Consider the following 13,266-nt stretch of genomic DNA (forward strand, 5'->3'; position numbering starts at 1 on the left):
CTTGTCCTCTGAGACTAAGTCATCTATCCCTGCTAGATTCTGTCCAGTTTTTGTTTTTAAACTGGTAATGTTTTCATGTAGCAGTTCTACCCCATAAGTTTAACTTTGTTTCTTTTATGATGTGTTATTTAAGATTATAACAGAGAGTGAAGAATTACACAATGAGTGCCAGTTTGCCTTCCATGCAGCCTAAGTGGTGGTGGTGATTTAGTCGCTAAGTCATGTCTGACTCTTGCAACTCCATGGACTGTAGCCCACCAGGCTCCTCTGTCCATGGGATTTTCCAGTCAAGAATACTGCAGTGGTGTTCTGTTGAAAGTTTTCACTTTTGTCTCAGGTTCAAAGGATTTCTTAACAAAATAAGCCATGCATTATATGCAAATAAATAATAAAAATATTTATTAGAGAATTATCTGGCTTACTTTCAATATACTAACATTGAAAGAAAAATGAAAGAGAGCAGAGAATACATCACCAGTTTGGATTTTCACCAACATTCAGACTTAAACAGTGCTAGGAAGTCCCATGTCACAGCACATCTGGAGTCCCAGTTGGGAAAAGGTCCCAGGTAGAGTGTCTGCTCTGTGGGTGAGACTTCAGAGATTGCAGTTTGGGGTTCCCGTTTATAATCCCAGGATGCAAACAGGATGCTCATCATCAATCTGTGAGCAAATTGCAGGTCTGGTTTCATGTTATGCCGTTTGTTTTGTCATGTAAAACTTGGAGTGTTGTTAAGGTCAGGGCTTGGTTGGCCAGGCCCCCTCCAGGAGCTTAATAAATTCCAAGATCTGCTCCCTATAGATATCTATTGTGTTTCTCTTCTGACACTCACCGCAGGTGTGGCTGACACCCACAGCAGCAGTCAGGGCAGTGTCCAGGTAGGTCAGAAGCAAGGTCAGAGGCCCGCTCTGCTCTTTTGCCTCTGAAGCCTGGACAAGACTACTTCTATTTTATTTCTCTAACAAGTGGGTTGCCATTTCTTTCTCTAGAGAATCTTCCTGACCCAGGGACTGAACATGGGTCTCCTGCACTGCAGGCAGATTCTTTACTGACTGAGCTACCAGGGAAGCTTGCAGACTAAGAAATATACCATTATATAAGACCAGGTGATAGCCGATACCTTTCCTGGTTGTGTCCTGCTCCTTCGCTCCGCCTCTGGGAATTCGACTTGTGCATTAGCATGCCTGTGACTGCCCTTAGCTTTTTATCCCTTCAGTGGATCTTTTAACCATATAGAGAGTTCTTTTGCATGTTGGTAAACTTTTCTGCACATAACACCATATTGTATACCTCCTTCACCAGCTATATGTGAGATTCGTATTAAAATGTGCAAGTTTAGTTTATACTTTTAACATTTGTTATATATTGATTTCATTATATGGATATTTTAATGCAGTTGAATTATCATTTCTCTTCTTTTGGACATTTGAGTTATTTCTAATTTTTGTCTATGAAATAAGGTTGCTGTATATTCTTATTTCTTCTTTGGAAATGCATGCAAGGGTTTCTCTCAAGATGCATACCTAGGAGCACAGAGACTAGTTCATGGGTGTGGGTAGCCTCAACCTGATTAGGTTATACCACATGTGTTCTGAAGCTGTTCAATGCCATATTACACTCCCAGCAGCAGTGATGAGTTCTTGTTCCACATCCTCACATTTTTCACCCATCTGTTTGGTTTGTGGTGAAATATCATAGGGATTTTGCTTTCCAGAGAGCATGAGCATCTTTTCCTGTGTTGACTTGGTCATTGGTGTTTCCTTTTCTGTGACTTGTCTGTTCAGGATATGTTCCTACTTTTGATTTGGGCTATTTCTGTTATTGAACTGTAGAAATTCAATATACATTCTGGGAATATTTAGATCTTTAATCCAGGTGGAATTAATTTTATGTGAATGTTGGGAGGTAAGGATAAATTTCTGCCTTTTTTTTTCATTCTTTTATTTTCAACATTCTTGGCATTTTATTTTTTGTTATTTATTTTTGCTTCTAAATACAACCATATATCTATAATTATACTTTATAGCAGACTCAATGCTTTTTTCTTTTAAAAAAAGAACTATTATTAAACTATAATTATAATACAATAGAAAAATATTATTATGGTATAAGGTATGATACCTTATGCTAGGAGGTATAAGGTATGATGCCTTATGCTAGGAGGTATAAGGTATCATACCTTATGCTAGGAGGTATAAGGTTAAATTTGTTAAGTTTTGATATCTGCACAGTCATAAAACCATCACGATAATCCAAATTCTGAGCATACCTATCACTGCAGAGTTTCCTTGTGCCTTACTATAACTTCTGTCTCCTGCCCTTCCCTGTCCCCTCCTCCCTCCCTTACCCAGGTAGCCACTGACTGCTTTCTGTCATAGATTTGTTTGCATTTTTAGAATTCATATAACTAATCATGTTAATTCTTTCACCCAGTATAATTATTTTGAATTTTATCCATAATGTTGGGTGTGTCAACAGTTCATTTCTTTTGATTGCTGAGTAGTAATTTAGATATCACAATTATTTAGCCATTCATGGGCTAAAGAAATTTCAGTAGTCTCTAGTTTTGATGAATACAAATAAAAACTATATGAACATTCATGAAAAGTATTTGTGTAAGCATATGCTTTCATTTCTTTTGGATAAGCACCCAGGAGTGGAGTGGCTGGGATGAATGATACAGGGGATATTTAATTTTTAACGAAACTCACCAAGTAGCTGCACTATTTCACATTCCCACCAGCAGTGTGTGAGTTCTGAATGCTTCACATATTTGTCAACACTTGGTATTATGATTTTAATTTTAGACATTTTTATAACTGTGTAATAGCGTCTTATGTGGTTTTACCTGACATTTTCTTAATGACTTGTGATCTTGATAGTCTTTTCAAGTGCTTATTTGCTGTCTGTATATTTTCTTTGGTGAAATGTCATCTCAAATCTTTGGCCAATTTGAAAAGCTGGTTTCTTATGTTTTTATTGAATTTTGCAAGTTCTTCATATAGTCTGTATAGAAGTCCATTATTTGATTTGTAAGTATTTTCTTTGTGGCTTGCTTTTTATCTTCTTGGTTGTTGTTGGTTGTTTAGTCACTAAGTTGTGTCCGACTCCTGTGATGGACTGTAGCCTGCCAGGCTCCTCTGTCCATGGGATTCTCCAGGCAAGAATACTGGAGTGGGTTTCTATTTCCTTCTCCAGGGGATCTTCCCGACCCAGGGATCAAACCCAGGTCTCCTGCATTACAGGCAGATGATTTACCAACTGAGCTGTTATCTTCTTAGTAGTGTTTTTCAATGAGAATTTCTTAATTTTGGTGAAGTCCAAGTGTAAATTTTTCTTTCATGAATTTCACTTTTGGTGATTTATTTAGGAAATCTTTCCAAAATGAAGGCCAAAAAAAGTTTCGTATATTTTTCCTTTTAAAAGTTTTATAATTTTTACTTTTCATTTAGATCTAAGTCTTATTTTGAGTAAATTTTTTTACTTGATACCAGGTCTGGATTTAAGTACAATTTTTGTTTTTTCTTCTTCTTTTGTATACAAATATCCTATTTTTCTAGCACTATTTATTGAAAAGACAACCCTTTCTTTGAATTTCCTGTGCACCTTTGTGTAAGTTAATTGTGTATGGGTCTATATCTAATATAAACTCTATTTTTTTCCACTCTTCTCTTCATCCATCTTGATGCCAGTACCACATAGTCTTGATTACTGCAGCTTTGTAAGAAGTCTGGAACTTAGTATACATCCTCAAACGTTTTTTCTTTTTTAAAGTCGTTTTACTTGTGCTGGATTCTTTGCATTTCCACATGGATTTTAGAATCAGCTTGACAGTTTTCAACAAAATGCCTGTTGGAATATTGATTAGGATTGAATTGAATCTACATCAATTTGAGGAGAATTTACATGTAAATCATATACTCTGTCATCCAGTACCTGAATGCAGTCCATCTATTTTTATGGGACTTAATATTTGTCAGCATTGTTTTGTAGTTTTTCATACAAAGGTCTTATGCATCTTATCAGATTTATCCCTCTCTGTTTCATATTTTTCATGCTATTTAAAGTACTTTAAAATTTCAATTTTTTGTTGATAGCATATAGAAATAAAATTAATTTATCTATACTGATCTTGTGTCTGGTAAACTTGCAAAACTTCATCCTAGTAGCTTTGTAGGTTCTATATGATTTTCTACACAAATGACTAATTATTTGTAAGTAAGTATACTTCACTTCTTTCCATTCTTTGTGTCTTTAATTTCTTTTTCTTGCCTCATTGCACAGGCGAGAACATGAGTGCAATGATGAATTTAAATGGTGGTGAAAGGGGACATCCTTTCCTTGCTCCTGATCTTATGGGGAATGCTTTCCTCCTAAGTGTAAGTTTTATAGCTACTCTTTATCAGCTTGACAAGCTTCCTTTCTATTCCTTGTTGATGAGTTTTTACTGGGAATGGGTGTTGGATTTTGTCATTTTTTTGTGGCATCTTTACAGATGATCATTGTGTTTTTCTTTTTTAATCTTTTATTATAATTTAGTAAATTATACATTTTTGTTGTTAAATCAGCCTTTTATTCCTGTTAATACAATGCACTGACATTCATATTTCATCAGTTTTACCTTCATTTTGTGTGTATGTGTATATTTTTTTAGTTCTTTGAAATTTTATATATGTACATTTCTGTAACTACCACTGTATTCCAAGATACAGGACAGTTCCATCACAAGAATCCCCCTTCTGCTACCCTTTTATAGTCAGAGCCTACACCCTCACTCTTCCCCTCTCTTCATCTGGCAACCACTAATCTGTTCTCTGTCTCTATAGTTTTGTCATTTCAAGAATGTTATATAAAAGAAGTCACATCATATGTTACCTTTGGAGATTGTTTTTTTTTCCTTTTGATATCCATACAAATTGTTGTATGTATTAGTATTTTATTCCTTTTATTGCTGAGTAGTAGTCCATGGTATGAATGTATCAATACTACAGTTTGTTAAACCATTCAGGAACATTTGAGTTCTTTATATTTTTGGCTATTAAGAATAAAGTTGCTGTGGACATTTGTGTGTAGGTTTTTGTGTGAATGTATGGTTTTTGTTTCTGGCATACATGCCCAAAAGTGCAAGTTGCTGGCCTATATGGTAAATATAGGTTTAGTTTTATAATAAAATGCCATACTCAATTTCCAGAATGGCTATACCATTTTATATTCCCATCAGCAGTGTTTGAGTGATCTGGTTTTTCTGCATTTGTGTCAGTATTTGGTGTTAACACTATTTTTTTTTTTTTAATTGTAGCCATCCTATCAGATATCTAGCAGTATCTCCTTAGTTGGTGGGAGTAAGAAGTTTAGTACAAGCAGTTCTTCTCTGAGGAGAGCTGAGTTGCTCAGTGTATCTGAGTAAGTTTACTGTAGCAAGGCTTTCGGAGAAGGCAATGGCACCCCACTCCAGTACTCTTGCCTGGAAAATCCCATGGGTGGAGGAGCCTGGTAGGCTGCAGTCCATGGGGTCGCTAAGAGTAGGACACGACTGAGCGACTTCACTTTCACTTTTCATTTTCATGCACTGGAGAAGGAAATGGCAACCCACTCCAGTGTTCTTGCCTGGAGAATCCCAGGGTCGGGGGAGCCTGGTGGGCTGCTGTCTATGGGGTCGCACAGAGTCAGACACGACTGAAGCGACTTAGCAGCAGCAGCAGCAGCAGCAGCAGCAGCAAGGCTTTATTCTTCTTGCAAAGAGACTTGCATTCTCCACATGGATAGATTAAGAGCTTATGAGGACCTGTTCATAGGTGGTTATTGCTGTCATTTTGTGAGGTCTTCCTGGCATGTCCTTAGCATCTACTTATTCTCCTCAGACAATCATTTTCCCTGAGTGGTTGGCAGGTGTGAGTGTGTCTTAAGATCTCATCTAATCTGATCACCAAGTGGTTCGGGCAAAGACAATCTAACAAGTGGTGAGAGGAAAGACATAGTTTCTTCCTAGGTTAGCTCATACTGGTAATGGGCAGGCAGGGACCTACAGACTCAAGTCCAGGGTGTCCACTTCAGCATCTTTGAACACTGCAGTTTTAAAAGGGCCAACTTCTGATAGTTCATTTCAGCTTGGTGGGTACCATGAAAGTTGATTGGCCCCAGGAATAATGGGTAGCATGAATATTATTAACTAGAGTTGTTTGTTTCTTTTAAGGTAGAATTTACTGGAAATGCAACATTTTAAGTATACTAGTCTGTGAATTCAAATAATGCATACATCTCTATAACACAAACTTTATCAACATGCACATTACTGTTATCCAGATAGTTCCCTTGTGGCCCATCCCAGTAAACCCCTGCTCCCACCCCTCAGAGGTACCACGGTTTTTTGATTTTATTTCACCATAGATTAGTTTTGCCTGCTGTACAATTTTGCATAAATGGAATCATATAATACTTTCTTTTTTGTGTAAGGCTTCTTTCACTCAATATATTTTTTAAGTGTCATCCATGCTGTGGCATACATCAGTAGTCTGTTATTTCTTTAACATCAAATAAGGTACCATCATATGAATATATATATATGACTGTTTATCCATTCTCCTTGAGAAACACCTTGATGGCTTCCAGTTTTAAGTTGTTTTGAAAAAGCTGCTGTTAATATTCTTATGGTAATTTTTTGCTTGTTTTCAACAAACTTTTGTTTTCCATTTGCTTTGGATACATACCTAGGATGAATTAGTTTCCTAGAGTTGATTTAATTAATTACCACAAACTGAGAAGCTTAAAAAAAGAAATTTATTCTTTCACAGTTCAAAATCAACTTGTTGGTGGGGTTGGTTCTTTCTGGAGGTTCTGAAAGGGAGTCTGTTCTGTGCCTCTCTCTTCGCTTCTGGTGGTTGTTGGCAATCCTTAGTGTTCCTTGTCTTATAGCAGCATCAGTCTAATCTCTGCCTCTGTGGTTATACAGCCTTCTTCCGTCTAAGTGTCTGTGTATCCAGATCTCCCTCTCCTTGTAAGGATACCAGTCATTGGATCAAAACTCAGTCTAATTAGAGTATAACCTCATCTTAACTTGATAACATGTGCAAAGACTCTTTCGAAATAAGGCCACATTCATATGTTCCAGGTTGACATTCATTTTGGTGGGATACTATTTAGTGCAGTACACTGAGTCATAGGGTAACTACGTGTAGTTTTATAAGAAATGACTAGACCTTTTCCAAAGTGGTTGTACAGTTTCTCATTTCCATGATCAACAGACATGTGAGAGTTCTTGTCACTTCACATCCTCCCCAACAGTTTTCATTTTATCTTTGGTGATGGATGTGTCGAGTTATCTCATAGGGGGTTTCCATTTTGCTCATGGTTAATGACGTTGAGTCCTTCTGTGTGCTTTTTGATGTTTTATATATATCATATACTTCGTGAAGTATACATTCAAATATTTCTTCCAGTTTTTCTGCATTGATTTTTATAATTAAATTTATTTATTTTTAACTGAAGGATAATTGCCGTACAATATTGTCTTGGTTTCTGCCAAACATCAACATGAATCAGCCATTGATATACCTATGTCCCCTGTTTTGAACCTCCCTCTCACCTCCCTCCCTATCTCACCCCTCTAGGTTGTTACAGTGCTCCATTTTGAGTTCCCTGAATCACACAACAAATTCCCATTGGCTATCTATTTTACATATGGTAATGTATTTGTTTCCATGGTACTCTCTCAATACATTCCACCTCTCCTTACCGCCCCCCACCACCCATGTTATTTTTCATTATTGAGTGTTATGAATTCTTTATTAATCCTTGATACTAGTCCATTGTCATTTGTACATTTTGCAAATATCCTCTCAGTCTGAAGCTTTTGTGTTCATTTTCTTAATAATAACTTCTGATATTTTAATATCGAGGAAGTCTTTTTCTTTTCTTAAATTTTTTTGTCATCTATATTTTCTTTTAAATGCTGTTTAGTTATAGCTGCTTTTATACTTAGATTTACAGCTCATCTTGAATTAACTTTTGTATATGGTGTGAGGTTTTGTTGTGTTTTTTTTTTTTTTTTCCCATGTGGCTACACAGTGGCTCCAGCCCCATTTGTTGAAAAGTCTTGTATTTCTCTCATTGGATTGCTTTGTTGAATATCTAATCGCTGGCTAAGATTGGGTTTATTTTATACTCTCTCTGTTCTATTCCTTTGATTAGTATGTCTATCCTTAAACCAAACCATACTGTCTGTGCTACTGTAGGATCACTGAAAATCTTGAAGTCAGGTAGTGTAAGTCTTCTCCTTTTTCTTTTTCTTTTTCAAGGTTGCTTTGGATAGTCCTCTGCATTTCCACTTAAATTTTAGGATCACTTTCTCATTTGCAAAAAGAAAGAAAAAAAGAAAACCTGGGTAGTGTTTATTTTGAGATTTTACTCTATATGTGGAAAATTCTGAAAGAGATGGGAATACCAGACCACCTGATCTGCCTCTTGAGAAATTTGTATGCAGGTCAGGAAGCAACAGTTAGAACTGGACATGGAACAACAGACTGGTTCCAAATAGGAAAAGGAGTACGTCAAGGCTGTATATTGTCACCCTGTTTATTTAACTTATATGCAGAGTACATCATGAAAAATGCTGGGCTGGAAGAAACACAAGCTGGAATCAAGATTGCCGGGAAAAATACCAATAACCTCAGATATGCAGATGACACCACCCTTATGGCAGAAGTGAAAAGGAACTCAAAAGCCTCTTGATGAAAGTGAAAATGGAGAGTGAAAAAGTTGGCTTAAAGCTCAACATTCAGAAAACGAAGATCATGGCATCTGGTCCCATCACTCATGGGAAATAGATGGGGAAACAGTGGAAATAGTGTCAGGCTTTATTTTGGGGGGCTCCAGAATCACTGCAGATGGTGACTGCAGCCATGAAATTAAAAGACGCTTACTCCTTGGAAGGAAAGTTATGACCAACCTAGATAGCATATTCAAAAGCAGAGACATTACTTTGCCAACAAAGGTTCGTCTAGTCAAGGCTATGGTTTTTCCAGTGGTCATGTATGGATGTGAGAGTTGGACTGTGAAGAAGGCTGATCGCCAAAGAATTGATGCTTTTGAACTGTGGTGTTGGAAAAGACTCTTGAGAGTCCCTTGGACTGCAAGGAGATCTAACCAGTCTATTCTGAAGGAGATCAGCCCTGGGATTTCTTTGGAAGGAATGATGCTAAAGCTGAAACTCCAGTACTTTGGCCACCTCATGCGAAGAGTTGACTCATTGGAAAAGACTCTGATGCTGGGAGGGACTGGGGGCAGGAAGAGAAGGGGACAACAGAGTATGAGATGGCTGGATGGCATCACTGACTCGATGGACGTGAGTCTGAGTGAACCCCAGGAGTTGGTGATGGACAGGGAGGCCTGGCGTGCTGCGATTCATGGGGTCACAAAGAGTCAGACACGACTGAGCGACTGATCTTATCTGATAGATAACTTGAGGTAGAAATTGCATCTTACCAATATCAACTCTTACAAGCCACTACCTAAATCTTTTCAAATTCATCTCAGCAAAATAAACATTTGTGAGATGCAGCTAAAGAGGAGTTTAGAAGGAAATTTATAGCCTTAAGTGCTTATTTTTAGAAAAGGTCTATGATCAGTGACTTAAGAAGCTAGAAAAAGAACAAAGTAAATGCAAAGTGAGTGCAAGGAATGGAATAAAGAAAATAAGAACAAAAATCTGTGAAATATAACACTTTATTAGCAGAAAAATTTGCCAAGAAAATGTTGAATGTCTGAAAAGAATATTATATATTGCTACTAAATTATATATTACTGCATAGACTAATCAAGAGAAAAAGAAGACATAAATAATTCAAGAGTGAAGGGGAAGTTACTACATCTTCTTGATACTTTAAAAGGATACTAAGGGGATATTATGAACAAGTTTATACTAACAAGTTTAACACCTTATATGAAATGAATGAATTTTTGAAAAATACTACAGATACAGAATGGGACAAAATCTGAATATAGTACATTTTTAAAGTAATTAAGGATCCCCGAACCTGTGCAACTGATAAAAACATTCCATATTTTAAAAGAATTACACACCATGCCCAAATGAAATTTATTCTACTTATGCAAAGCTCAGCATTAGAAACTCTGTACTACAGATTAGTCAATTTATATATCCTCTGATAGAAGCTTTCTCTCCAGCTCTCTTCTTTTCTTTTTAAGTCCTCAGCAAAGTCACATTTACCATCCATATTTCTACCAGCAGTCTCTTCTTGCTTTTTCTAGTATGTACCTCAACTCTTTCAGCCTCTAACTGTCATCTAGTTCCAAAGCCACTTCCCCAAATTTTAGGTACTGGCTATAGCAGCATCCCACTTTTGGTATCAAAATCAGTCTTAGGGTTATTGAGTAACAGAACCCTTTGGATGTATTTGTATACACACACACACATACACACACACAAACACAAGATGTATTATAAAGAATTGGCTCATGTGACTATGGAGGCTGAGAAGTTCCAAGATCTGCAGTTAGCAAAATGAAGACATATGAGAGCCCATGGTTCTCTCAGGCTCTCAGTCTCAACACCCAGTAAGAACTACTATATCAGATCAAGTGTGATAGCAGGAAAAACAAAAACAACTCCATCTGTCTCCTCTCCACCACCCACCCTCCCATGTCTCAGCCAGAAGGCAATTAGCCTGGAAGAATTCCCTCTGATTTTGGAGTTGTTGTTCAGTCACTAAGTCATGTCTGACTCTTTGAGACCCCATGGAATGCAGCACACCAAGCTTCCCTGTCCTTCAGTATCTCCCAGAGTTTCCTCGCACTCATGTCCATTGAGTCGGCAATGCCATCCACCCATCTCATTCTCTGTCACCACCTTCTCCTGCCTTCAGTCTTTCCTACCATCAGAGTCTTTTCCAGTGGATCAGCTCTTCGAGTCAGGTGGCCAAAGTATTGGAGCTTCAGCTTCAGCATCAGTCCTTCTACTGAATGTTCAGGATTGATTTCCTTTAGGATTGACTGGTTTGATCTCCTTGCTGTCCAAGGGACTCTCAAGAGTCTTCTCCAACACCACAGTTAAAAAGCATCAGTTCTTCAGTGCTCAGCCTTCTTTATGGTCCAGCTCTCACATTCGTGCACGACTACTAGAAAAACCATAGCTTTAATGTCAGCAAAATGATGTCTCTGGTTTTTAATATGCTGTCTAGGTTTGTCATTGCTTTTTTCCAAGGAGCGAGCCTCATTTAATTTTGTCACTGTCTGCAGTGATTTTGGAGCCTCCAAAATAAGATGTGTTACTATTTCCACATTTGCCCCATCTATTTGCCATGAAGTAATGGGACCGGAAGCTGTGATCTTAGTTTTTTGAATGTTGAGTTTTAAGCCTGCTTTTTCACTCTCCTCTTTCACCCTGATCAAGAGGCTCTTTAGTGCCTCTTCACTTTCTGCCATTAGAGTGGTATCTGCATATCTGAGGTTGTTGATGTTTCTTCTGGCAATCTTGATTACATCTTGTTGAGTCATCCAGTCCAGCATTTTGCATGATGTCCTCTGCATGTAAGTTAAATAAGTAGGGTGACAATATACAGCCTTGACGTACTGCTTTCTCAATTTTGAACCAGTCTGTTGTTCCATGTCTGGTTCTGACTGTTTCTTCTTGACCTACATACAGGTTTCTCAGGAGACAGGTAAGGTGGTCTGGTATTTCCATCTTTTTAAGAATCTCCACAGTTCGTTGTGATCCACACAGTCAGAGGCTTTAATGTAGTCAATGAAGCAAAGTAGATATTTTTTTGGAATTCCTTTGCTCTTTCTATGATCCAACAGATGTTGGCAATTTGATATCTGATTCCTCTGCCTTTTCTAAGTCCAGCTTGTACATCTGGAAGTTCTCGGTTCATGTACTGCTGAAGCCTAACTTAAAGGATTTAGAGCCATTACCTTGGGAGAGAGTCAGTCTTTTGTTCTACTAAGGTCTTTCAACTGCTTTACTCAGTCTTCCTATTTAAGTGTTAAAGTCTTCCCAGAACACCCTCACAGAAACACCCAGCTGCTGCTGCTGCTGCTGCTGCTGCTAAGTTGCTTCAGTCGTGTCCGACTCTGTGCGACCCCATAGATGCCCAGAATAGTGTTTAAATGTTTGGGCAGCCTGTGGCCAGAGCAGTTAATGCGTAAAATTAACTGTCACATATTTTAATATTTCTTTTATATTGTCTTAAAATCATGGAGATGGCATATTATGAAAGTTGTCTAGTTTCCAGGGATTAATTCAGATTCTTATCAAAAGTGTTCTCTTTTTTCACATGTGGACCAAGTCTTAAAATTCTTTTAATTGTTTAAAAGCAGTGAATGCCAAGCATTCTTTCTTCTATTGTATGGTATCTGTTTAACTCACTGCTATAATTTTATTCCTTACAATTACAGCTGCAGAAGGGAAAATTTCTTTAAGAAGCCATTAGGTGTGGATTTTTTTTCTGTTTCCTTCAGGATATTTGTTGAACATCCCAATATGGACAGTTGTTGAAATACTTATTGGTCTGAAAAATCAATTGGCATGAGCATAGCTGTAGGTTATAAATGAGTTTATAAATTGATCATTTTTTTATATATCTTGGCAACTTTTATGATTAACTGAAAAGAATTACCTTGGTAAAATTTTATTTCTTCTTTTATTGAGGAACTTGGATGCTTAAAGCCACAGTGAACACTGTAACTCTTAATCATTTTTAGTTAAAATTTGTCACATTACCAGATAGCATAAAAATGATGATGAGTGAACAGCCTTAGTAGAGACTAAGGCTCCCATAAGGACAGTGTTAACTGTATTTAAATCAGTCATTGTATTTAATACAAAAGACACTGAACAGCATACCTGTAATGGAGTAGTTTACCACTGGCCTTAGACTTTTTGCCTAGCTGGGAGTAAAACAGGTCAAGGAGAAGGCAGCGGCTGCTTTTCTCTTCCTGCTTTTCTCATAGATAAGGAGACAATAATGCAATACTGAAAGCTTAGCTTTCAGAGCTTTAGAATTACAACAAAAGTATTTCTTGGAAACTGCTAGCCAGAAATGTACATGCCTGCCATGAGTTTTGAAAATGTGGATAGCCTAGCTTAACAAAATAAACTCACTCACGGTTCAATGGACTGAGCTAAAGACCAACCATGATGGGACCCCTGATGGCCAGAACTGTATACAAAGACTGAAAGGATATTCACTTTCATTGGAAGTCCAGTAGGGTCAACAGTTGAGTGATTCAGTTCAGTTCAGTTGCTCGGTC

General features: G+C 37.5%; 1 protein-coding gene across 5 annotated transcripts in view; it reads left to right on the forward strand.

Annotated features, from left to right (window-relative positions):
• ZNF169 (zinc finger protein 169) overlaps positions 1 to 13,266 on the forward strand; it is a 65,511-nt gene that overhangs the window by 37,868 nt on the left and 14,377 nt on the right. The gene's annotated exons all lie outside the window — the stretch shown is intronic.

The sequence above is a fragment of the Bos javanicus genome, chromosome 8 (assembly GCF_032452875.1).
Source record: "Bos javanicus breed banteng chromosome 8, ARS-OSU_banteng_1.0, whole genome shotgun sequence".
NCBI lineage: Eukaryota > Metazoa > Chordata > Mammalia > Artiodactyla > Bovidae > Bos > Bos javanicus.